Genomic DNA, 26,397 nt, shown 5'->3' on the forward strand with positions numbered 1-26,397 from the left:
CCAGAGTTTTATTATTATTCAGATCAGTCTTCCCAAACATATGGGGATCACAGTCTTAAAAGATAATTTGGTGGGTAGGAGCTTGGGAAGTGGAGTGCGCTGATTGGTCGGGTTGGAGATGGATTCAATAGGGGATTGAAGTGAGGTTTTCTTGCTGTCTTCTGTTCCTGGGTAGGATGGCAGAACTGGTTGAGTCAGATTACCAGTCTGAGTGGTGTCAGTTGATCCATCCAGTGCAGGGTCTGCAAAATCTCAAGCGCTGATCTAGGTGTTAGTGATATTATCCACAATAGTGATATTATCCACAGGAGCAATTTGGGGAGGTTCAGACTCTTGGAGCCAGAGGCTGCATGACCCCTAAACCACAACTTCTCATCTTGTGGCTAATTTGTTAGTTCTGCAAGGCAGGTCCCAGGCAAGAAGGGGGTCTTTTCAGGAAAGGTCTATTATCAATTTTGTTTCCGAGTCAAACCATAAACTAAATTCCTTCCCAAAGTTTTGTCTATGCCCAGGAATGAACCAGGACAGCTTAAAGGTTAGAAGCAAGATGGAGTCAGTTAGGTCTGATCTCTTTCACTGTCATAATTTCCTTAGTTATAATTTTTGTAAAGGGTGTTTCAAACCCCCCTCCTTTCCCTCGATCTTGGCCCTATGAGGCCCACTCTCTTGATGTTATATGTCCCTGGAGAAACCACAAGTGACACCCAGCCAGCCTTAATGAGAGCTGGCAAGTTCCAGGCACTGGGGGTGGGTGCCCAGGAGACAATGGCTGGAAGGGAAGGCTCTGGCAGAGTTGCGGCCCCTTCCACCTCCAGCTCTGTCCCTGCAGGGGAAGACACAGCTCAGGCTGACAGCAGCTGAGAGGGCAGCTTTGAAACCCAGCAGGGAGATAAAAGAAGACAGAGAAACGAAAGTCTCCCTGATAACTCGCCAGGAAGCCAACACAAAACAAAACATAGATAAGAAGCAGACTGCCTCTCTCAAGGCCAAACTGTTTTAAAAGAGAGTCCTGCTGTGGACATTGGGCTTAAAGACTGCGCAGCTGATAAAGTGATCCCTTTGATGGGGAGCTAAAGAGATAGATGAGGCTCCACCAGCATGGTTTGGGGACCTCCAAAGAAACTGTGCTCCTGGCTGGACAGCAGCTAGGCAGCTGGATACCTCCAGCCCTCTGAGTTTTGGCTTCATGCCCTAGGGTCAAGGCGAGGTCTTCCTATTTCAGGTTCCCCAGTTAGCCTAAAGTTGTTTTAGTTTTGAAGTTTATTTTTTTAGTTTTATTTTTTTTGGAGACAGTCTCGCTCTGTTACCCAGGCTGAAGTGCAGTGATATAATCTCAGCTCACTGCAACCTCTGCCTCCTAGATTCAAGCAATTCTCCTGAATCAGCCTCCCAAGTAGCTAGGACTACAGGCATGCACCACCACACCTGGCTAATATTTTTGTATTTTTAGTAGAGATGGGATTTTGCTGTGTTGTCCAGGCTGGTCTTGAACTACTGAGCTCAGGCAATCCACCTGCCTCGGCCTCCCAAAGTGCTAGGATTACAGGCGTGAGCCACCGTGCCCAGATATCTTTTGTGTGTGTGTGGCGGGGGGCTGTGGGTGGTGATGTTGATTTTAAACAAAGCCAAGGAGATGATGTTTCTGCAAAATGCTCAATCAAGTGTCTTTGAACTAAGGAGGGCCTTTGAGGCCATGTGGTATAATGGAGAGCTCCTGGCCTTGGCTTCAGACATACGTCCCAGGACCCTGGGCAAGGGACTGGCTTTTCTATGAGCCTTGGTGCTCTCACTGGGGCAATGAAGATGATAAGCCCAATGGAACAGGACTGGGTGAGGATCAAGCGATGACGGATAGTGCTAGGTGCAGTGGCTCATGTCTGTAGTCCCAGCTACTTGGGAGGCTGAGGTGGGAGGATCACCTGAGGTCAGGAGTTTGGGGCTGCCGTGAGCTGTGGTTGCGCCTGTGAATAGTCACTGCACTCCAGCGTGGACAACAGAAGGAGATCCTATCTCTCAAGCAAACAAACAAGAGATGAAAGCTATGAAGTGCTCAGCTAGTACTGCCCTTAGCTGTGGCATGGGGCCCCTGTCTAAGCCATATGCTTTCGAGATCCTCACTGTGGTCCTCTTCTGCTCCTCAGCCCATTGGGACTAAGGCTTGAACCCATGTGGAGCCCATGACCTTCTTCTAGACCCCAAGCCCACTTTCCAGAGCTGAGCTGGCCTCCAACACACGTCGCTTCCCAGGGGCAGCAGGATATGGACTTCTAGGCCCAAAGGATGGCCAATGGGGGCTGTTTGTGCAAAGGGATATGGGGAGGGTATGGAGAGTTTGTACAGGCATTCTGCAGCTCCCACACATGCGAACCCGAGGCTGCTCCTGGCGCAGGATGGAGCCTGTGATCAAATACATTCCAGTTACAGTTATGTAACAAAACACCCCAAGGCTTAGTGGCATGAAACAGCAACGATCATTATATTATTATGCCTCAGGGACTGAGGCACGCCAGGGATGCCTTGCCTAAGCCTCGTTCCCTGTGGCCTCCTTCCAGGAGGGGAAACCGGGGGTGGGAGAGAGGGCAGATTGGAGCCATGTGGCCAGATGGTTCAGCAGGAGGCATTTTCGGTTTCCGTGGGGACGCCAGGGACGCCAGCCCGGAAGGAGGGAAAGGTGCCTTCAGCATAACAAGACCCTCCACAGGGAAGGGGGCAAGGTCATGAGAATGGAGGAAAGCAAGGGCCTCAAGCTAGAGGACACACCCCCCTCTGGGACCTTTGGAAGAAAGAAGTCCTCCCAGAGGGAAGGAGAGTTTGCCCTCAGGTCCTTAAAAGGAGAAAAGGCAAAGCAGCCTGGCTGGTAGAGAAGCCACTGGCTGGGAGGAAGAACGCATCATTGTCTCCAACCTCAGGCCAGACGCATCCCACCAGGGGAATCCCAGACGCCCAGGAGGCCTCCCAGGCGCTGGACTGGGCTTTAGTTTCTGAAGGGATTGATAGCCAGTCCTGGCAAGGGGAGTTGCAGAGACAGCAACTCAGGAAGGTTAGAGAGAGGGCTGGGCAGCGGCGGGGAGTGGGGAGAAGAAGTGGGTCAAGGAAGGAGGGCGTCTCCGCATAGGCACCCCCAGAAGGTCCTGGCTGAGAGAGAGAGCCTCCTTCTCCGAGAGGAGTTAGTTCTCCAAAGGCATAGCCTAATCCGCCATATCCATCCAAGTGCGCAGTTTGCTTCTGTTCTCAGGCTCTGGGCAGCTTTGGGACGGAAAGGGTTCCTTTCAGTGGGCTGTGCTGCCTGAAGACAGCCAGGACCAGGTCTGGGAAGGTCTGGTAGGTGGCAACGTAAGTGAAGAGAGGCCATTTTGCTCGGCGAGCTGAATAGCAAAGGCCTGCACGGAGTTGCCAGATTTACCAAACGACAATACAGGACTCCATTAAATTTGAATTTCAGATAAACATTAAATTTTTTTTAGGATGAGGAGGTTCCATGCAATATTTCGGATATACTTATACTAAAAGAGTATTTGTTATCTTAAATCTAATTTTAACTAAGCTTTCTATATTTTATCTGGCAGCCCTAGGCCTGCCCCACTAGGGTCCCCAGTCGCTCCTCACAAGGACCATCCCCAGACACCCTTGCCCTAAAGCATAGAGAGAGCCAGGACCTTGGCAACAGAAGGAAGTGGTCTTTTTTGGTGCATTCCAGAATTCCTGGCAGGTCTCCCCTCTCCCCAAGCACCTGCCTCCATTCCTTCCCCACATTTTTAGGTCTCACACCAGAGATCCTAGGGCAGAGTAAGCCCTGGGAGGATGCTAGGTGAGTTGCAGTGCGTCCCACCTTACTTGTGTATCTGCAGCCCTTCACTAATCACAGTCGCAATGGCCTTTTCTTGGAGGAGTCAGAGAGATTGATTGTGGGGCTTGGGCTTAAAGAATGCTTGGGAGAAAATGGAGATGGATGCAGGGACAGAAACACATGCAAATACGTTCTGGGAATCCCAGTAACTTCTGTGGCTTGACCTGTGTTTGGATAAAGAGCAAGGACATGCCGGTGGCAAAGAGGCAAAGGCCAGTCACTTAAGGCTTTGGATCTTAGGCCAAGGCATCTGTACTTTACACTCAGCAGTGGACAGCCATGGAAGAGGTGCTTTAAAATTGTTTATTTGGGTGCGGTGGCTCACACCTGTAATCTCAACACTTTGGGAGGCCGGGTGGGAGGATTACTTGAGCCCAGGAGTTTCAGACCAGCCTGGGCAACATGGTGAAACCCCACCTCTACAAAAAATACAAAAATTAGCTGGGCATGGTGGCATGTGCCAGTAGCCCCAGCTACTCAGAAGGCTGAGGCAGGAGGATCAATTGAGCCCGGGAGGTCGAGGCTGCAGTGAGTTATGATTATGCCAGTGCACTCCAGTCTGGGTAACAGAGCAAGATCCTGTCTGAAGAAATTATTTATTTGTTGGTTAAAGTAAATAAACGAGTAATAGAATACAGAAGAGCAGTGTTGTCAAAGTATGGCCTATGGACCCTGGAGGTCCCCAAGATACTTAGAGATCTGCAAGGTCAGAACTATGTTTATAGCAATATTCAGACATTCTATGCCCTTTTCATTCAAATGATGTGTTATCATTTGACTGACTGAAAGCAATGGTGAGTGAACCTGTCATTGCTTCAACGCAAGGCAGTACTGCCTGACAGGATCAAAATACGCCACTCCAAAATAAGCCACTTTGGCAGAAGGACTATTTTGAGTGGAATGCAACTGGGAATCAACAGTTGCAGGGTGAGTTCTCTGCTTTCCTCTTAGCTGCAAAAAACAGGGCATAAATTTCCCTTTGTGAATACCAAGATGATTTTGCATAAACAGACCTTACTAAAATAACCTCTATCGTCCATTCATTCCCCCATATATTTCCTAGCCACTTCCCCACAGTTTGTCACCCTTGATGCCCAAACCCTCTTTCCTTTGTTAAAATGTTGTGTTAAGTCCCCATGTCTAATGACTTCTTTGAGTTTCAGTTTTTTCTGTGAACTCTCATGCATGTAAATATTCATAAAAGTTGTGCGCCTTTTCTCCTGTTATTCTGTCCTTTGTCAGTTTAATTCACAGACCTCTAATCAATGAACCTGAGTGCAGACAAAATGTTTTTCCTCCCTGACACTGCAGCCTTGACATCCTGGGCTCAAGCGATCCTCCCACCTCAGCCTCCGATCAACTGGAACTACAGGCACGTACCACCACATCTGGCTAATTTTTTATTTTTTGTAGAGATGGTGTCTCAGTATGTTGCCCAGGCTAGCACTGTATTCTTCATTGCCATGTATTTGCAACTTAAAAACATTTCATTTATGGATGACCTTGATGGAACAGTAAAAAATGCTTTTATTAACTCTCAATCTGTGAGTAGTATATATCTTTCTATGCTTGATATTTTGTGTGATGAAAGGAGTATGTAGAAAGCACTTCTGCTGCTTACCAAAGGATGATGGGCTTCTCTAAGGACAAGCGCTTGTGTGATTGTCTGAGTTGTCAGCCAAACTAGCTGCTTTTTTCATAGAACACCATTTTTACTTCAAAGACTGACAAACTCTGGTTATTCCGACTGGTATTTAGCAGACATTTCTCAACAATAAATAAAGTGAAACTGTCACTCCATAAAAGCAACTGACAGCATTTGTTGCCAATGATAAAATTTGAGCTTTCAAGTGAAAGTTAGAATTTTGGAAAATGTGTATCCACCATTGTGAGCTTAACAAGCTTCCAAGTACTTGAACATTTTTTTTTCTTTCTTTTTTTTTTTTTTTTTTTTTTGTGAGATGGAGTCTTGCTCTGTCACCCAGGCTGGAGTGGAATGGCATAATCTCAGCTCACTGCAACCTCTGCCTCCCAGGTTCAAGCGATTCTCCTGCCTCAGCCTCCCGAGTAACTGGGATTACAGGCACATGCCACCACACCCAGCTAATTTTTGTATTTTTAGTAGAGATGGGGTTTCGCCGCATTGGCCAGGCTGGTCTCGAACTCCTGACCTCAGGTGATATACCCACCTCGGCCTCCCAAAGTGCAGGGATTACAGGCATGAGTCACTGTGCCCAGCCTTACTTAAACAATTTTCTTATGAGATTAGTAGTGATATTAACACACATGATTTTTCAATATTGTCTAACGAAATTTGTCAAAAATTGGATGATCTGCATAACTCTATCAGTACTTTCCAAATGACAAATGCATGATGTTACAAAACTACACTCACATAAAACATTCACTCAAGGTACAAGACAGGGCCGAGTATAGTGGCTCATGCCTGTAATCCCAACACTTCGGCAGGTAGAGGCGGGAGGATCACTAGAGGCGAAGAGTTGGAGACCAGTCTGGGCAACATAGCAAGACCCTGTCTTTATTTTAAAACATAAAAAATTAGCCAGGTGTGGTGGCACACACCTATAGTTCCAGCTACTAAGGAGGCTGAGGCAGGAGGATTGCCTGAGCTCAGGAGTCTGAGGTTGCAATGAGCTATAATCAAGCCACTGTACTCTAGTCTGGGTGACAGAGTGAGACCCTGACTTAAAAAAAAAGTGGGGGGACAAGGGAGAGCAATGGCTTTTGTTTTGTTTTGTTGTTTGAGACAGAGTCTTGCTCTGTCACCCAGGCTGACGTTCAGTGGCGAAATCTCGGTTCACCGCAACCTCCACCTCCCCGGGTTCAAGCGATTCTTGTGCCTCAGCTTCCCAAGTAGCGAGGATTACAGATGTGCATCATCAAACCCAGCTACTTTTTGTATTTTTAGTAGAGACGGGGTTTTGTCATGTTGGCCTGTCTAGTTTCAAACTCCTGGCCTCATGTAATACGTCTGCCTCGGCCTCCCAAGGTGCTGGGATTACAGGCATGAGCCACAGCACCCAGCCAGAAAAATGAGTTTTAATGTAACAGTATGAATATGTCATTGCTACGGTTTCAGATTCTACATTGCTTTGAGAAACTGCTGCTTGTCCAGTTTCAATGTGCTATCAAAGAATACCCACAAAAGGCTATTTTAAAAGTCTCTTTTTTCTAACTACATATGTTACTGACATGAATTTTTTTCATATACTCCAACCAAAACAATGTATTCTGATAGATTGAATGCAGAAACAGATATGAGAATGAAGATTTTTCAATTAAGTCAGATATTAAAGAGATTTGCAAAAATGTAAAACAAAGTCACTTTTCTCACTAAATGTTTTTGTTTTGGAAATAATAGTTACTTTTTATAAAATTGTTATTTATATTAACATATAATTGCTTTATTGTTGTTATTTCTTTTCTTTTTTTTTTTTTTTTTGTTTTTGAGACAGGGTCTCACTCTGTTGCCCAGGCTGAGGTGCAGTGGCACAATCTTGGCTCACTGCAACCTCCACATCCTGGGCTTAAGTGATTCTCCAGCCTCAGCCTCCTGTGTAGCTGGGACTACCGGCACACACCGCCACCACACCCCACTAATTTTTGTATGTGTATATATATATATAATTTTTTTTTTTGAGATGGAGTCTTGCTCTGTTGCCCAGGCTGGAGTACAGTGGTGCCATATTGGCTCACTGCAAGCTCCGCCTCCCGGGTTCACACAATTCTCCTGCCTCAGCCTCCCGAGTAGCTGGGACTACAAGCGCATGCCACCACACCCAGCTAATTTTGTGTATTTTTAGTAGAGATGGGGGGTTTCACCATGTTAGGATGGTCTCGATCTCATGACCTCGTGATCCACCCACCTTGGCCTCCCAAAGTGTTGGGTTTACAGGTATGAGCCACCACGCCTGGCCTAATTTTCGTATATTTTGTAGAGATGGGGTTTCACTATGTTGGCCAGGCTGGTCTCGAAATTCTGAGTTCAAGTGATCAGCCTGCCTCTGCCTCCCAAAGTGTTGGGATTACAGGCATGAGCCACCTCGCCTGGCCTATTGCTATTATTTCTAAATGAATTAATATGTAAATATTTTTAAAATTTCTTAGCTTTAATTTCTGATAACCCTCATTAATGAAAATGTTTTTGGGGATACTAAGTAATTTTTAGAGTGTAGAGGGGTCCTGAACTTTGAGGGGGTTCTTCAAACCCAGAACTTTGAGAACCACTGCAAAACAGAGTGAATTAACATTCCATCCCACTACAGAATCTCAGCCTGCTGAGACAACTACTGTGGTCAGTGTACTATGTACCCTTCCCTATATTCTATGCCTTTATACCCAAAAGGTATCCACAATTTATTTATTTTTTTGAGACAGGGTTTCGCACTTGTTGCCCAGGCTGGAGTGCAATGGCATGATCTTGGCTCACTGCAACCTCTGCCTCCCGGGTTCAAGCGATTCTCCTGCCTCAGCCTCCCAAGTAGCTGGGATTACGGGCATGTGCCACCACACCCCGCTAATTTTATGTATTTAGTAGAGACAGGGTTTCGCCATGTTAGTCAGGCTGGTCTTGAACTCCTGACCTCAGGTGATCCACCTGCCTCAGCCTCAAAATGCTGGGATTACGGCGTGCACCACCGTGCCCGGCCAGGTATTCACAATTCTGTACCTGGCTCTTTCCCATAGGAAAAGAATAGACCATGGAACCCAGCCCATATCAGTACACATACAACTGCTCCAATAGTTTTCCTGGCTGGATTGTGTGCCTATTATATGAACGTAATGTAATCTATTCAACCATCCTGCTGCTGCTGGACATTGAGGTTGGTTCTCATTTTTTAACAAGTTCAGGCCCAGTGCGGTGGCTCACACCTGTAATCCCAGCACTTTGGGAGGCTGGGGCAGGTGGATCACGAGGTCAGGAGATCGAGACCATCCTGGCTAACAGGGTGAAACCCCATCTCTACTAAAAATACAAAAAATTAGCCGGGCATGGTGGTGGGCACCTGTAGTCCCAGCTACTCGGGAGGCTGAGGCAGGAGAATGGCATGAACCCAGAGGTGGAGCTTGCAGTGAGCCGAGATCGCGCCACTGCACTCCAGCCTGGGCAACAGAGTGAGACTCTGTCTCAAAAAAAAAAAAAACAAACAAACAACAACAACAAAAAACCAGTTCAAACAATGATGTAATGAACATCCTTGGAAAAGTTTTAAGCAGGTAAGTGATAGGATCAGATGTGCTTGTTTAAAATGTCACTCTGAATATGTAAGCTGCTGAAATCTGAACAAGATCTATGGATTGTATCAATATCAATTTCCTGGCTGTGGATATTGTACTATTGTGCAAGATGTTGCCACTGAGGAAACGAGAAGAAAACCAGGTGAAGAGTACATGGAATCTGTCTGTATTATTTATTACAATGCACGTGAATCTATAATTATCTCACAATAAAAAGTTCAACTAAAAAATTGAGGCCCGGCATTGTGGCTCACGCCTGTAATCCCAGCACTTTGGGAGGCTGAGGCAGGTGGATCACCTGAGGTCAGGAGTTTGAGACCAGGCTGGCCAACATGGTAGAAACCCCTGTCTCTACTAAAAATACAAAAAATTAGCCAGTTGTGGTGGTGGGCGCCTGTAATTCCAGCTCCTCAGGAGGCTGAGACAGGAGAATCACTTGAACCCAGGAGGCAGAGGTTGCAGTAAGCTGAGATTGCATCATTGCACTTCAGCCTAGGAGACAAGAACGAAACTCTGTCTAAAAAAAAAAAATTTTGACACGTATTAGGATAATTAGCATCAAAATAACAGAAAATAACAAGTGTTGGCAAGAATGTATGAAAACTGGAACCCTTCTGCACTGCTGGTGGGAATGTAAAATGGGGCAGCTACTATGGGAAACAATATGGCAGTTCCTAAAACACTAAAAATAGAACTATCCTATGACCCAACCATCTCACTTCTGGGTTTACAGCCAAAATAATTGAAAACAGGATCTCAAGGAGATATTTCCACACTATGCTTACAGCAGCACTATTTATAATAGCCAAGAGGTCAAAAGCAACCCAAGTGTCCATTGACAAATGGATAAAGAAAATGAGGTATATACATACAATGGAATATTACTGAGTCTTAAAAAGGAAGGAAATTCTGACACATGCTACAACACGGTTGAACCTTGAGAACATCTTACTAAGTGAAATAAGCCAGTCCCCAAAAGACAGATACTATGTGATTTTACTTACATGAGGTGTCTATAGTAGTCAAATTCATAGAAACAGAAAGTAGAATAGTGGTTGTCAGGGGCTGGGGAGAGGGAAATACAGAGGTGTTAGTTTCATGGGTATAGTTTCACTTTTGCAAGCTAAAAAAATTCCGGAGAGCTCTTCCATAACAATGCGAATATAACTAACACTACTTAACTCTATACTTAGAAATGGTTAAGATGGTAAATTTTGGCCAGGCACAGTGGCTCACGTCTGTAATCCCAGCAGTTTGGGAGGCCAAGCCAGGTGGATCACTTGAGGTCAGGAGTTCAAGACTAGCCTGGCCAACATGGTGAAACCCTGTCTCCACTAAAAATACGAAAATTAGCCAGGTGTGGTGGTACACAGCTGTAGTCCCAGCTGCTCAGGAGGCTGATGCAGGAGAATCGCTTGAACCCAGGAGGCGGAGCTTGCAGTGAGCCGAGTTCACACCACTGTACTCCAGCCTGGGCAACAGAGTGAGACTCTGTCCAAAAAAAACACAAAAAACAAAAAACAAACAAAAGGGAGTCGGGCATGGGTGTGGTGGTTCACGCCTATAATCCCAGCACTTCGGGAGGCTGAGGCAGGAAAATTGCTTGAACTTGGGAGGCGTAAGTTGCAGTGAGCCAAGATCACGCCACTGCACTCCAGCCTGGGAAACAAGACGAAACTCCGTCTCAAAAAAAAAAAAAAAAAGATGGTAAATTTTATATTATGCATTTTTTTTTTACCACACACACAAACAAGCAAAACTAGAGGAGAGCTAGTAAAAAACAAAAAATCGGCCGGGCTTGGTGGCTCACGCTTGTAATCCCAGCACTTCGGGAGGCCGAGGCGGGCGGATCACGAGGTCAGGAGATCGAGACCACGGTGAAACCCCGTCTCTACTAAAAATACAAAAAATTAGCCAGGCGTGGTGGCGGGCGCCTGTAGTCCCAGCTACTCGGAGAGGCTGAGGCAGGAGAATGGCGTGAACCCGGGAGGCAGAGCTTGCAGTGAGCCGAGAATGCGCCGCTGCACTCCAGCCTCGGCGACAGAGCGAGACTCCGTCTCAAAAAAAAAAAAATCACTCTAGCTGCCACAAGGTTTGAAGGGGCCCTACTAGAGGCAGGAAAGTCTCCTAGCAGGATGTTCTTTTGTCCTGATGAGAAGTGCTGGGGCATGAACAAAGGCAGTGCCCTGGATCCCCCAAATACTGTGAAAGATTGAATTACTTGTCCCTTGTAATATAATTATTCACCCACATCCTTGCCATGGTGGACAGAGAATACTTTCCCACCTTTTGATTTTGTGTTTGGCCATGTGACTTGCTTTGGCCAGTAGGAAAGTTGTGAACCTGACATGAGAAGTTTTGAAATGTGCTTGCTCAGTTGGACATGCCTTCTCGTGCTGCAGTAATCTGCCATGACAAGAACGTGCTCCATATAGCTGCTGCTCCTTCCTTCTGGGTCTAGGAATGAGTCTCCAGGAACAGGCCATAATCCCTGGGTAGCCGCTGGTCCCAGGAGAACGAGGGACATGCAGAGCAGATCTGAACTCAGCCTGTAGCTTGCAGTCTAGCCTCGATCAACCAAGGTACGATTCAATTTCAGCTGAATTGTACAGCTGACCCACAGACCCATGAGCGTGACAATAAAGGATTATTGTTGTTTCATACCGCACAACAACCCATTTTATAATGGCACTTAGTAGGCTTTTACAACCTCAACCATTGTTCTGCTGATAGCAAAGCTTTCCATCCAGCAATACTCAACATCCAAACACAGAAGACAAGGCAAAAGCAGGAGGGAGTGCTGAGGTGGTTAAGTTCATATACAGAGTGCTGGTGAAAGCACAGGGTGAAGAATCCCTGAGGGTCACTTCCTAGATGGGAGCACAGTAGCCTAATACCTTAGCTGTAGCTTCATCAGTATGTTGGTATGGATTGCTGTAGGAACACGTGATCAACAGCTCTTAGCATCATCTTTTTGGAGTGACTTGAGTCTTGTGATTGAAATGATTCTATTTCTTACTGGTTGGGATTATTTAGTGAAGACACTATTTGGAACAGATGTTATCATTATCCCGTTCCTGGGCGCAGTGGCTCACGCCTGTAACTCCAGCACTTCGGGAGGCCGAGGTGGGCGGATCACTTGAGGCCGGGAGTTCATGACCAGCCTGGCCAACATGGCAAAACCCCATCTCTACTAAAAATACAAAAATTAGCCGGGTGTGGTGGCACATGCCTGTAATCCCAGCTACTCCAGAGGCTGAGGCATGAAAATCCCCTGAACCTTGGAGTCAGAGGTTGCAGTGAGCCAAGATCATGCCACTGCACTTCAGCCTTGGCTATACAGCAAGACTCTTGTCTCAAAAAAATAAAAAGATATGACATTATCCTATGATAATGAATCAGTGGCCTTTGCAGGACAGAAGGGACCCAAGGTACCTGTCTGTCACCTGGTCAATCTTCTTTCACCTGTATGCTCCCCAACTCCTCCCTTAACCCTTGGATTATTTTGAAGCAAACTCAAGGCATTTTATCATTTCATCTGTAAATTTTTTTTTTTTTTGAGACAGAGTCTCATTCTGTTGCCAGGCTGGAGTACAGTGGCACAATCTCAGTTCACTGCAACACCCACCTTCCCAGGTTCAAGCAATTCTTCTGCCTCATCCTCCGGAGTAGCTACAGGTGCACGTCACCACGCCCGGCTAGTTTTTGTATTTTTAGTAGAGACGGGGTTTCACCATATTGGCCAGGCTGGTCTCCACCTCCTGACCTCATGATCCACCTGCCTCGGCCTCCCAAAGTGCTGGGATTACAGGCTTGAGCCACCGCACCCAGCCAGTAAATATTTTTGTACACAGCTTTAAAACATAAGAAATTTTTAGCTGGGCATAGTGGCTTATGTTTGTAATCCCAACACTTTGGGAGGCCAAAGCAGGAGAATCACTTGAGCTCAGGAGTTCCAGACAGCCTGGGCAACATAGCAAGACCACATCTTTACAAAAAAAAAAAAAAAAAAAATTAGCCGAATGTAGTGGCACATACCTGTAGTCCCAGCTACTAGGGAAGCTGAAGTGAAGTGGGAGGATGAAAGAAGCTGGGTGGTCAAGACTGCAGTGAGCTGAGATTTCGCCTTTGCACTCCAGTCTGGTTGACAGAATAACACCCTGAAAAAAAAAAAAAGAAAAGAAAAAGAAAGAAAGAAGAAAAGGAGAGAGAGAGAGAGAGAAAGAAAGAAAGAAAAAGAAACAAAGAAAGAAAGAAAGAAAGACTCATGCCTGTAATCCCAGCACTTTGGGGGGCCAAGGCGGGCAGATCACAAGGTCAGGAGATAGAGACCATCCTGGCTAACACAGTGAAATCCCCTCTCTACTAAAAAATTAGCCGGGCGTGGTGGCAGGCACCTGTAATCCCAGCTACTTGGGAGGCTGAGGCAGGAGAATGGCGTGAACCCGGGAGGCGGAGCTTGCAGTGAGCTGAGATCGAGCCACTGCACTCCAGCCTGGGTTACAGAGCAATACTGTCTCAAAAAAAAAAAAAAAGGAAAGAAAGGCAAGGAAGAAAAGAAAGAGAAAGAAAGGAAAGAGAAAGAAAGAAAGAAAGAAAGAAAGAAAGAAAGAAAGAAAGAAAGAAAGAAAGAAAGAAAGAAAAGGAGAACTACAAACCACTGCTCAACGAAATAAAAGAGGATACAAACAAATGGAAGAACATTCCATGCTCATGGGTTGGAAGAATCAATATCGTGAAAATGGCCATACTGCCCAAGGTAATTTATAGATTCAATGCCATCCCCATCAAGCTACCAATGACTTTCTTCACAGAATTGGAAAAAACTACTTTAAAGTTCATATGGAACCAAAAAAGAGCCTGCATCGCCAAGTCAATCCTAAGCCAAAAGAACAAAGCTGGAGGCATCACGCTACCTGACTTCAAACTATACTACAAGGCTACAGTAACCAAAACAGCATGGTACTGGTACCAAAACAGAGATATAGATCAATGGAACAGAACAGAGCCCTCAGAAATAATGCCGCATATCTACAACTATCTGATCTTTGACAAACCTGACAAAAACAAGCAATGGGGAAACGATTCCCTATTTAGTAAATGGTGCTGGGAAAACTGGCTAGCCATATGTAGAAAGCTGAAACTGGATCCCTTCCTTACACCTTATACAAAAATTAATTCAAGATGGATTAAAGACTTAAATGTTAGACCTAAAACCATAAAAACCCTAGAAGAAAACCTAGGCAATACCATTCAGGACATAGGCATGGGCAAGGACTTCATGTCTAAAACACCAAAAGCAATGGCAACAAAAGCCAAAATTGACAAATGGGATCTAATTAAACTAAAGAGCTTCTGCACAGCAAAAGAAACTACCATCAGAGTGAACAGGCAACCTACAGAATGGGAGAAAATTTTTGCAACCTACTCATCTGACAAAGGGCTAATATCCAGAATCTACAATGAACTCAAACAAATTTACAAGAAAAAAACAAACAACCCCATCAAAAAGTGGGCAAAGGACATGAACAGACACTTCTCAAAAGAAGACATTTATGCAGCCAAAAAACACATGAAAAAATGCTCATCATCACTGGCCATCAGAGAAATGCAAATCAAAACCACAATGAGATACCATCTCACACCAGTTAGAATGGTGATCATTAAAAAGTCAGGAAACAACAGGTGCTGGAGAGGATGTGGAGAAATAGGAACACTTTTACACTGTTGGTGGGACTGTAAACTAGTTCAACCATTGTGGAAGTCAGTGTGGCGATTCCTCAGGGATCTAGAACTAGAAATACCATTTGACCCAGCCATCCCATTACTGGGTATATACCCAAAGGACTATAAATCATGCTGCTATAAAGACACATGCACACATATGTTTATTGCGGCACTATTCACAATAGCAACGACTTGGAACCAACCCAAATGTCCAACAACGATAGACTGGATTAAGAAAATGTGGCACATATACACCATGGAATACTATGCAGCCATAAAAAATGATGAGTTCATGTCCTTTGTAGGGACATGGATGAAACTGGAAATCATCATTCTCAGTAAACTATTGCAAAGACAAAAAACCAAACACCGCATGTTCTCACTCATAGGTGGGAATTGAACAATGAGAACACATGGACACAGGAAGGGGAACATCACACTCCGGGGACTGTTGTGGGGTGGGGGGAGGGGGGAGGGATAGCATTAGGAGATATACCTAATGCTAAATGACGAGTTAATGGGTGCAGCACACCAACATGGCACATGGATACATATGTAACAAACCTGCACATTGTGCACATGTACCCTAAAACTTCAAGTATAATAATAATAAAATAAAATAAAGAAAGAAATCACTACTTTATCATATAAAAAATCAATAATAAGTCATTAATGGAAATTATAATCCAGTTGGCGTTTTCTATTTCTTCAATTATAATTTTCTGTCTTTCTTTTCTTTCTTTCTTTCTTTCTTTCTTTCTTTCTTTCTTTCTTTCTTTCTTTCTTTCTATTTCTTTTTCTTTCTTTCTTTCTCTCTTTCCTTCTTTCCTTCTTTCTTTTTCTTTTTTCTTGAGACAGGGTGTCATTTTGTCACCTAGGCTGGAGTTCAGTGGTTCAATTATACCTCATGTGCAACCTCAAACTCCCGGGCTCAAGTAATCCTCCTGCTTCAGTCTCCTGAGTAGCTGGAACTACAGGCATGCACTACCATGCCTGGTAATTTTTTAAAATTTTTGTAGAGGCAAGGTTTCACTTTGTTGCCCACTTTGTTAATCTGGAACTCCTAGCCTCAAGTGATCCACCCGCATCAGCCTCCCAAAGCGCTGGGATTACAAGCGTGAGCCATGATTCCTGGCCTCATTTTCTTTTTTTAACAGGTGTTTGAATTAATATACAAATAAGGTCTATAAATAGGGCTTGGTTGATAAGTCTTAAACCTGCAAGTTTCCCCTCCATCTCTTTTTGTTTTGTAACACTGTTTTGTTAAGGAAATTGGGAGATTTTTTTTTATTTTGTTTTTGTTTTTTGTTTTTTGAGACCAAGTGCAGTGGCGTGATCTCAGCTCCCTGCAACCTCACCTTCCCAGGTTCAAGTGATTCTCCAGCTTCAGCCTCCCGAGTAGCTGGGATTACAGGCGCGTGCCACCACACCCAGCAAATTTTTGTATTTTTAGTAGAGACGGGGTTTCACCACGTTGGCCAGGCTGGTTTCGAACTCCTGACCTTAAGTCATCCACCAGCCTCAGCCTCCCAAAGTGTTGGGATTACAGGCGTGAGCTACCGCGCCAAGCTGGAAACTGGGTTGTTTATCCTTGTAGTTTCCCACAATCTGAATTTGGTTGATTGCATCCCTGTGGTACCATTTAACATGTCTTCCGTCTTCTGTATTTAAATCCAAGTCCAACTATTTTTTTCAAGACCACCTCCTAGATGGTGATATGTGCTTCCATCAGGAAGCACCTAACTTCTGGTTGTGTCTCATTTTGCAACATCTGCAGCCATGGATGATCATTACCTAAATTCATGAGGAATTGCAAAATAGTGACATTGTAACTGTATTATTTCTTCTTCTTTTATTAACCTGCATATTTCTACAAAGTAAAACTTGCCCTCATTGATTATTTAGTTATCCTGACAGATAGATCATATGCAAAAGACAGAACAAATATTTAATGCTTTCCCTTTATTTACCAGCTGCCTAGCATCCCCCTAAGATGAAAAATTAGTTATTTTTAAATGTGTGTGAATCAGTGGATTTAAACATGTCTGACTGGTGTCAATCCATTGCAGTTATTAGTCTTACTGGTGCTCAAAAAATCCCGCCTTTGGCTGGTGGAAGCGTATTCAGGTTGGCTCCTGTGTTCTTTTGACATGACCCCGGGAGTGTTTCATAGCATCCTATTTTATATGACAGGATATTTATGACTCATTCCTTATATCTCCTGTCCCCAAAATGCCCAGAGGCACTTTTCATCTGGATTGACTGAAGGTCAGTGATGGCGGGAGGTAGGCTGACTCCCAGTTTGAAGACTTACAGAGCTACATGGACAGTGATGTCACTTGCAGATGTGGGGTCGACATTGAGGTTGGGGGACCAGAGTGGTCAAAGAAGACTGAGAGGGTAGTGGGGTGAGGGCAGACATCTCTGGCCATCCCACAGGGCCTTGGGGGACTTTAGCAGTGCAACTCCAGTCCACAGTAAGGGTGATGGCAGTTGCTGCAGGTGGCCATGGGAGGCTAAAGGCAATGGTACTACGAAGGCCCCAGGCATCTTCAGGCTTCCACATGGTCCATGGCACAAGTCACCACAGACCGCCCAAACTTGGGTTCACTTTCCTCCCTTGGCGCCTGTGCATGAGAAAGCTCCTGTCTTCTCTAAACATGGGTTGGCCCAAAACAGAGACGTGTGTCCCCTTGTTACAGTCTGCTAAGCCTGCTAATATAACCCCCAGCCCCCACATACACACGCCTTTGTGCATTCACCCCTGCACCATAAAGCACGTGTACTCCATGCGTAAACACGTTTATGTATACGATGGTGTGCAGCTGCCCACTCACACACACACATGCAGTGGTGTAGAGAAGGAGCCTTGGCGGTATGCTGTGGTCAGGAAGGCCTGCAGTTGAACCTCCTTCACTAGGCCATGGGTCTCTGGACCTCAGTTTACTGATCTGTAAAACAAGATGTTGGCCTTAATGTCCCTCTGTCCCCAAGGTCCCTGTCTGTCCATGCTGACAATAAGGTTCTAAGTGTTTCAAAGTATATACACACTCATAGAAACTCTGGGGACAGCCTCTCCCAAGCCTCCCCTAGTCCCCATACCCACACATTTTAACCAGAAAGAGCCCTATACCTGGAATGCCCAGCTTTCAGGTTGCAACTTGCTTTTTACCTTGACTACACCACCCGAGGAGACTGAAATGCTCACTGGGTGGCCCCCCAGGCTGGGGTACTAGGGGGCAGGTGGCTCTGGCTTGGTACCCTCCTTGGGCCTGGATTTCTACCCACTTCTGCAGGGCTCCAGCGGGGACAGTAACCAGTCTGCAAGGGCAGTGGGCTCTCCCAATTTGCCTCCCAATTAGGATTTGCCAACACTGGCCATCTAAGGCCTATCGGGGTCCTTGCAGGTTTCCTGGAGGGATAGGAAAGCTCTGTGTGCTGACTGCCCCCCCAGCCGCCCTGTAACCCCGAGGTCAGCTTACCCACTGCAATCGGCTGCCAAGGGGCTCTGGATCTCACGTGCTACTCTATATGAGTGTGTGTTTTGGGAGAAGTACTAGGGAAGAAGGGAAGGCTTTTTTCCATAGAAAGGCATGCGATGCAGTAAAAGTGGGGAAGCTTTGGACACAATCCTAGCTCAACAACTTATCAGGGGTGTCTAATCTTTTGGCTTCCCTGGGCCACATTGGAAGAAGAAGAATTGTCTTGGGCCACACATAAAATTAACACTAATGATAGCTGATGAGCTTAAAAAAATTTGCAAAAAAAAATTTTTATTTTATTTTATATTTTGTTTTTCGAGATGGAGTCTCACTCTATTGCCCAGGCTGGAGTGCAGTGGCACGGTCTCAGTTCACTGCAACCTCCGCCTCCCAGGTTCAAGCAATTCTCCTGCCTCAGCCTCCCAAGTAGCTGGGACTACAGGCATGCACCACCATGCCCGGCTAAATTTTTGTAAAAAAAAAAAAAAATAAAATAATAATAATATTTTAAGAAAGTTTATGAATTTGTGTTGGGCTGCATTCAAAGCCATCCTGGGCCGCATGTGGCCCATGAGTTGTGGGTTGGACAAGCTTGACTTAAATGCTATGTGGCCTTGGCCCCTTCCCAGGCCATGGTTTCCTCTTCTGTGAAAAGGGAACCAGTGGCTGGGAAAAGGGAACCAGAAGCCGAAGTGGGAGGATCACTTGAGCACAGGAATTCGAAATCAGCCTGGGCAACATAGCAAAACCTTGTCTCAATTTTAAAAATAAAGAATAAAAAAGGGAACCAGAGTGACTATTTTAGGGTAGTTTTGAGAATTCGCTGACATAGTGCCTATAAAGCCACAGCAGGTGTCAGCCACATAGTAGGTGTTCAAAAGCTGGGAGCTGCTGTGTTGCTGCTGTCATTATTGACTGGCCTGTTTTTCAAAACAGGGCACAAAGGTGACTTATGGGAACTCCAGAAAGGAATGCTTGGTTTCAATACTTAGCAAATAATAACGAAAAGAATATTAAAGTATATATAAACATTTTGAGGCCGGGCGCGGTGGCTTACGCCTGCAATTCCGGCACTTTAGGAAGCCGAAGTAGGAGGATCACTTGAGGTCAGGAGTTTGAGAACAGCCTGGCCAACATAGCGAAACCTCATCTCTACTAAAAATACAAAAATTAGCCGGGCATGGTAGCACGCGCCTGTAGTCCCAGCTACTTGGGAGGCTGAGGCAGGAGAATCACTTGAACCCAGGAGGAGGAGGTTGCAGTGAGCCAAGATCGTGCCACTGCACTCCAGCCTGGGCGACAGAGCGAGACTCCATCTCAAATAATAATAATAATAATTATTATTATTATTATTATTATTTAAAAATAAAGTATATGTAAACATTTGAAAACAATGACGATTTATTTCTCTATCTGGAAATATGCAGACTAGTTGAATAGAGAAATCCCTTTCTAAAAATGCTGAATGAAATATCAAAAACGTGTGTGTGAAAGCACAGATGAAAGGGTGTTAAACAGGGAATCAGTCAGAAGCCAGAATAACAAGAGCATGACCCCATCAGGGTGAGCCTGCACTGGGGCCTGTGCTTCCTGAGGCTCTGGGTTGTAAATGGCCAGCGTGCCAGGCACCTGCTGGGCACCACTTCAGTCCGCTTGGCCCCAGTTCTGATTCTGGCCACTGCTGAGGTGATGAGTGTTCTGTGGGCCTCATGCAGGTGCTGCCTCACCTTGGGCACATGGGGCCCACCCCTCCCTTCCTGTCTGAGTCTCACTGACCCCACAGGGCAGATGCTCTTGGGAATCCCCTGGACCCTTATGCATGCGCAGACCCCAAGTTCAAGGGAGTTCATGTCTGTGAGACCACTCTTGACCAATGAGTGACACAAGCAAATACTCAATGTGTCTTTTTTGTATCTCCCATTTCCTAAGACTCCTTCGAAGATCCTATGGAATCAAGCACCTATCAGAGGTCTCCTTGATAACGCAACCTTGTCCTGGGCTTCCCTCTTTCTTTCTCTCTCCAGCCCTCACTCCTACTCCCTAGGATTACTTCCAAAATTAATTACACAAAAACCTTTGTCTGAGGCTTTGCTTTTAGGGGAAACAAAATGAGGAAAGAGAAGAAAAGACCTGAGGTCTGGTCCTGGGAAGTAGGTTATCAAAGATTACTTTTCTCCCCCAAATTTGGGACTTCTCAAAAGCCAGTGCCCTAAGGGAGAAATGGGGAGAAAACAACTCAGCCACAGAAGACTTTGCCGTATCCACTTAGCTGTGCTGGAGAGGTAACACAGGCTAAAAGAAATCCAGTAAAATGCATAACAAGCTAATAGTCACATAGAGAAAAGCCCAACATCATATTCCCTATGTGATTGGAAAAACACTAAGCCAAAAACAATTTTTAAGTGGATCTGAGTTGGAAGTACCCCTAGGCGCCTGGCAAAAGCAAACAAAAATCCTTTCTGGAAGAATATATTTTAAACACAGATTCAAAGACTTCCCACAAAGAATTTCAAGGAACATAAGCTCATAATTAAACATCAATAAACTCAAAAAGAAACAAACCACAAGAACATGAGTCAGCAGAAACAACGAATAACAAGATGAGACCCACAAATACTACATAAAACAGAATGATGAGATGCAGGATAGAAAATAAGTGTTTCAGGCCAGGCGCTTGGCTGTAATCCCAGCACTCTGGGAGGCCTGGGCAGGAGGATCCTTTGAGCCCAGGAGTTTGAGACCAGCCTGGGCAATAGAGTGAGACCCCATCTCTCTCTCTCTAAAAAAAAAAAATATATATATATATACATATATACACACACACACAGAAAAATATATATTATACATAATATATTATATTTATATGTAAATATAAAAAATATGTATTTATATATAATATATATTTATATATAATTATAATATATAATAACTATATGACATATAATAAATTGTTTTATATATATTTATTATATATATAGAGAGAGAGAGATGGAGTTTTGCTCTTGTTGCCCAGGCTGGAGTGCAATGGTGTGATCTTGGCTCACTGCAACCTTCACCTCCTGGGTTCAAGCTATTCTCCTGCCTCAACCTCCCAAGTAGCTGGGATTACAGGCATGAGCCACCACGCCTAATTTTGTATTTTTAGTAGAGATGGGGTTTCTCCGTGTTGGTTAGGCTGGTCTCGAACTCCTGACCTCAGGTGATCTGCCCACCTCAGCCTCCCAAAGTGCTGGGATTACAGGCATGAACCCACCATGCTCAGTTGAAAAAAATTTTAATATGTTTAAAGAGGTGTAAAACGGGTCAGGTGCGGTGGCTCACAGCTGTAATCCCAGCACTTTGGGAAGCCAAATGGGTGGGTCACTTGAGGTCAAGAGTTCGAGACCAGCCTGGCCAACATGGCAAAACCCTGTCTCTACTAAAAATACAAAACTTAGCCAAGTGTGGTGGTGCACGCCTGTGATTCCAGCTACTCGGGAGGCTGAGGCAGGAGAATCTCTTGAATTCAGGAGGTAGAGGTTGCAGTGAGCCAAGATGGTGCCACTGCACTCCAGCCTGGGCAACAGAGCAAGACCTTGTCTGAAAAAAAAAAAAAAAAAAAAAAAAAAGAATTGTAAAATGATACTGAAAATATGGCAAAGAAACTAATTAAATTAATTAGGCATATCTGAAGATGAACCAAATAAAACTCCCAGGAATGAAACTATAATTATTAAGATTTAAAACCTCAAAAGAGGTTGGGTGCAGTGGCTCACACCTATAATCCCAGCTCTTTGGGAGGCTGAGACAGGTAGATCATTCGAGGTCAGAAGTTTGAGACCAGCCCGGCCAACACGGCGAAACCCTGTCTCTACCAAAAATATAAAAATTAGCCGGGCATAGTAGCGGGCACCTGTAATCCCAGCTATTCGGGAGGCTGAGGCATAAGAATCACTTGAACTTGGGAGGTGGAGGTTGCAGTGAGCCAAGGTCACGCCACCACACTCCAGCCTGGACGACAGAGTGAGACTGTCTCAAAAATAAAATAAAACAAACAGTTTAAGAAATTACTAAAAATTCAGCAAAGAATGAAAAAATGGTGAAATATGAAAGAGAAGTTAAGAGATATGGAAGAAATTCAACATTTATTCCTGATAAAAACCTCTCAGCAAACTAAGAATTAAAGGGAATTCCTGAAGTCAATGATGGACATTCACAAAAACCCTACATCTACTGTCATATTTTATGGTAAGAAACTGAATTCTTTCACTCTAAGTTCAGGAAGAAGCAAGGATACCCCTTCTTAACACATCCATTCAATGTTTTACTAGAGGCCCTAACCAGTGCAAGAAGTCAAGAAAAACAAATAAAAGGCCTACAGACTGGCAAAGAACAAACCTGTTTCTGTTAGCAGAATACACAATTGTCTTTATAGAAAATCACAAAGAATCTACAAAAAGCTCCTACAATGAATGAGTTAAGCAAAGTTATGGGATATGAGGTCAACATAGAAAAACAAATTGTGCCAAAGGGGCTATGGGTGGCCCCTTTTCTCCTCAGTCAGGGCTGGAGGCCAAGATCAGCCTTTGAGCATTATCAGGGCTGCCACAACCTGGGCAGCCTTGTTTTCCTACCTCAGACATTTGTAGAAGGAAGAAAAAATCAATTGTATTCCTATAGATTAGCAATAAACAAATAAATTGGAAATTTTGAAAAGTACCATTTAGAATTGCATAAGACACAGATTCCTACATTGTATAAATCTAACAAAACATGTGCAAGAGCAGTATGCTGAAAACAAAACAAAACCGATGAGAGAAACTAAAAAATATCTACATAAATGTTTATAAAGTAGAAAAATCAATATGGTTAAGTGACAAAGTCTTCCCAATGCAATCAACAGAGTTAATGCAATACCAGTCAAAATCCCATCAGGGTGCCAGGTGTGGTGGCTCACACCTGTAATCCCAGCACTTTGGGAGACCAAGGTGGGCAGATCACTTGAGGCCAGGAGTTCAAGACCAGCCAAGTGATCTGCTCTGTCGCCCAGGCTGGAGTGCAGTGGCGTATCTCAGCCACTGTAACCTCTGCTTCCCGGGTTCAAGCGATTCTCCTGCCTCATCCTCGAGTAGCTGGGATTACAGGTGCACACCATCATTCCTGGGTAATTTTTGCATTTTTAGTAGAGGCAGGGTTTCACCATGTTGACCAGGCTAGTCTTGAACTCCTGACCTCAAGTGATTTGCCTGCCTCAGTCTCCCAAAGTGCTGGGATTACAGATGTGAGCGACTGTGCCCAGCCTTAGAAGTAAATTTGTAATTTAAATAATTTAAATGCTTATGCTGCAATGGGAGGCGGATCAAGTATCAATAATCTAAGCTTCCACCTCAAGTGGTTCAAAAAAGAAAAGGAAATCAAACCCAAAGAAAGAAAAGGGAAATAATAAAGAGCAGAAATCAATGAAATAGAAAAAAACAACAATTAAAAAAAATTAATAAAACCAAAAGTTGGTGTTTTTTTGTGTTGTTTTTTGTTTTTTGAGACAGAGTCTTGCTCTGTCACCCAGGCTGGAGTGCAGTGGCGCGATCTCGGCTCACTGAAAGCTGTGCCTCCTGGGTTCACGCCATTCTCCTGCCTCAGCCTCCCGAATAGCTAGGACTACAGGCACCCGCCACCATACCCGGAAAATTTTTTTTGTATTTTTAGTAGAGAAGGGGTTTCACCATGTTAGCCAGGATGGTCTTGATCTCCTGACCTTGTGATCCACCTGCCTCGGCCTCCCAAAGTGCTAGGATTACAGGAGTGAGCCACCACACCCGGCCCTTTGTTTTTTTGTTTTGTTTGTTTCTGAGATGAAGTCTCACTCTGTCGCCAGGCTGGAGTGCAGTGGCGCAATCTCGGCTCACTGAAACCTCCGTCTCCCAGGTTCAAGTGATTCTCCTGCCTCAGCCTCCCGAGTAGCTGGGACTATAGGCATGTGCCACCATGCCCAGCTAATTTTTGTATTTTTAGTAGAGACGGGGTTTCACCATGTTGGCCAGAATGGTCTCAATCTCTTGACCTTGTGATCCGCCTGCCTCAGCTTCCCAAAGTCCCGGGATTACATGCGTGAGCCACCGCCCCCGGCCCAAAAGTTGTTTTTCTTTTTTTAATGATCAACAAAATTGACAAGCTTTAATAGAGACCAAGAAAAATACAGAGAAAACACAAATTGCCAAAATCAGCAATAAAAAAGGGGACTTCACAATAGACTATTTACCAAAAAACTACTGCTAGTAGTTAATACTTAATGGTGCAGACTGAATGTTTTTCTCCTAAGATAAGGAAAAAGGCAAGGACATTCTCTCTCCCCACTCCTATTCAACATTGCCCTGGAATTTCAAGCTGGTGAAATCAGGGAAGGAAAAGAAAACAAAGGCATGTAGGTTGGAAAATAAGTAAAAATGTCTTTAATTGCAGAAGACATGTATGTAGATAATTCTTTGAAGTGTATTTTATTTTTCTAGCGATGGGGGTCTCACTATGCTGCCCAGGCTGGTCTTGAAGTCCTGAGCTCAAGTGATCCTCCCATTTCAGCCTCCCAAAATGCTGGAATTACAGGTGTTAGCCACCACACCTGGCCCTGTGGAATGGACTTTAAGAACTAATAGAACTAATAAGCAAATGTAGCAGGGTGACAGTATGCAAGATCTATATATATGATCAAAAAACTTCTCACAAAGAAAAAATAGGGATGATTTCACTAGTGAATTTTAAAACAGTTGAAGAATGAACTCCAATTCTCCATAAAGTCTTCCAAAAATTAAAAGAGGAAAGAATACTTCAACCTATGAGGCCAGTTATTATCCTGATACCAAAACCAGAGAGACATTACAACAAAAACAGAAACAAAAATTCTACAGACCAATATCCCTTGTCAATATAGATATAGAAATCTTTAACAAAATACTATCTAACTGAATCCAGCAACATATGAATAAGATTGACCAAATGGGATTTTTCCCAAGAATGCAAGTTTGGCTGGACTTAATGAAAATGAATCAATCCAATGCACCACATTAGAGAATAAGGAAGAAAACCACAAGATCATCTCAATGATGCAGAAGAAGAATTTGACAAAATCCAACACTCTTTTATGATAAAGACACTCAGCAAACTAGGAATAGAAGGGAACTTCCTCAACCTGTTAAGGTTCACCTATGAAAAACGCAACACCAACTTCATACTTAACGGTGAAAAACTGAAACCTCCCCCTAAGATCAGGAGCCACAGAAGAATGTCCACTCTCACCACTTCTACTCAACGTTATACTGGAGATTCAACCCGGGCAGTTAGCCAGGGCAATTAAAATTTAATTTCAAATCCCACTGAAATTGGGATGGAGGAAGTAAAGCCATCTCTATTTGCGGAGCATATGATCTTGAATAGACAAAATCCTAAGGAATCCACTAAAAACAACTACTAGAACTAATGAATTCAATCAGTTTGAGGAGTATAATATCAATATATAAAAGTCAACCATATTTCTTTATGCTAGCAATGAACAATATAAAAATGAAATTAAGAAAGCAATTCTATATACAATAGCATCAAAAAGAATAAAATACTTACTGTTGGGAGAAAAGCTGACTGTTGGGAGAGAAGCTGAGCAGGGCTTGGAACATGTCCGGGGTCCAGGGTCTAAAACCCCTCGTGGCCTTTGGAATGTGTCTAGATTTGCTGGCTCCTTGCTTCTAGCACTCCCATTATCTCAAGTAGCCATATGTTTCAAAGAAAATGCTAAACAATCACAGCTGTAGCTCATTCGCTTGATACACTGCTTCCTTTCAACCTCTACATCCTCAACACCTGTTTCTTTGTTTGATCACCAATAAATAGCCTGGGCTCCCAGCACTCAGGGCCTTCCCAGCCTCCGTATCGTTGGGCCCCTGGTCCGACTTTCTCTCTTGTCTTTTCTCATTCCTTTGATTCCGCCGGACTTCGTAGCCCCCATGGCCTGGTGTTGGGTCTGATCACCCCAACAACTTCGGAATAAAATTGTTTGGCTGTATATTATGTTGTATTCTTTGAGAGTCTTTGGCCATAATTACTCAAAAATCTATT

The 26,397-nt window shown here is 44.3% G+C and overlaps 1 long non-coding RNA gene and 1 other non-coding gene across 2 annotated transcripts; one reads left to right on the forward strand and one right to left on the reverse strand.

Annotated features, from left to right (window-relative positions):
* On the reverse strand, positions 1-26,397 carry LOC131381162 (uncharacterized). The gene is made up of 3 exons (XR_009209675.1): positions 25,906-26,397; positions 10,111-10,171; positions 1-2,397 (listed from the first exon to the last, which is right to left on the reverse strand). It is a non-coding gene; the product is annotated as an uncharacterized LOC131381162 (long non-coding RNA).
* Positions 22,816-22,939, forward strand: LOC116482804 (small Cajal body-specific RNA 20). Its single transcript, XR_004252067.1, has one exon. It is a non-coding gene; the product is annotated as a small Cajal body-specific RNA 20 (non-coding RNA).

The sequence above is a fragment of the Hylobates moloch genome, unplaced genomic scaffold (assembly GCF_009828535.3).
Source record: "Hylobates moloch isolate HMO894 unplaced genomic scaffold, HMol_V3 SCAFFOLD_14, whole genome shotgun sequence".
Taxonomy (NCBI): Eukaryota; Metazoa; Chordata; class Mammalia; order Primates; family Hylobatidae; genus Hylobates; species Hylobates moloch.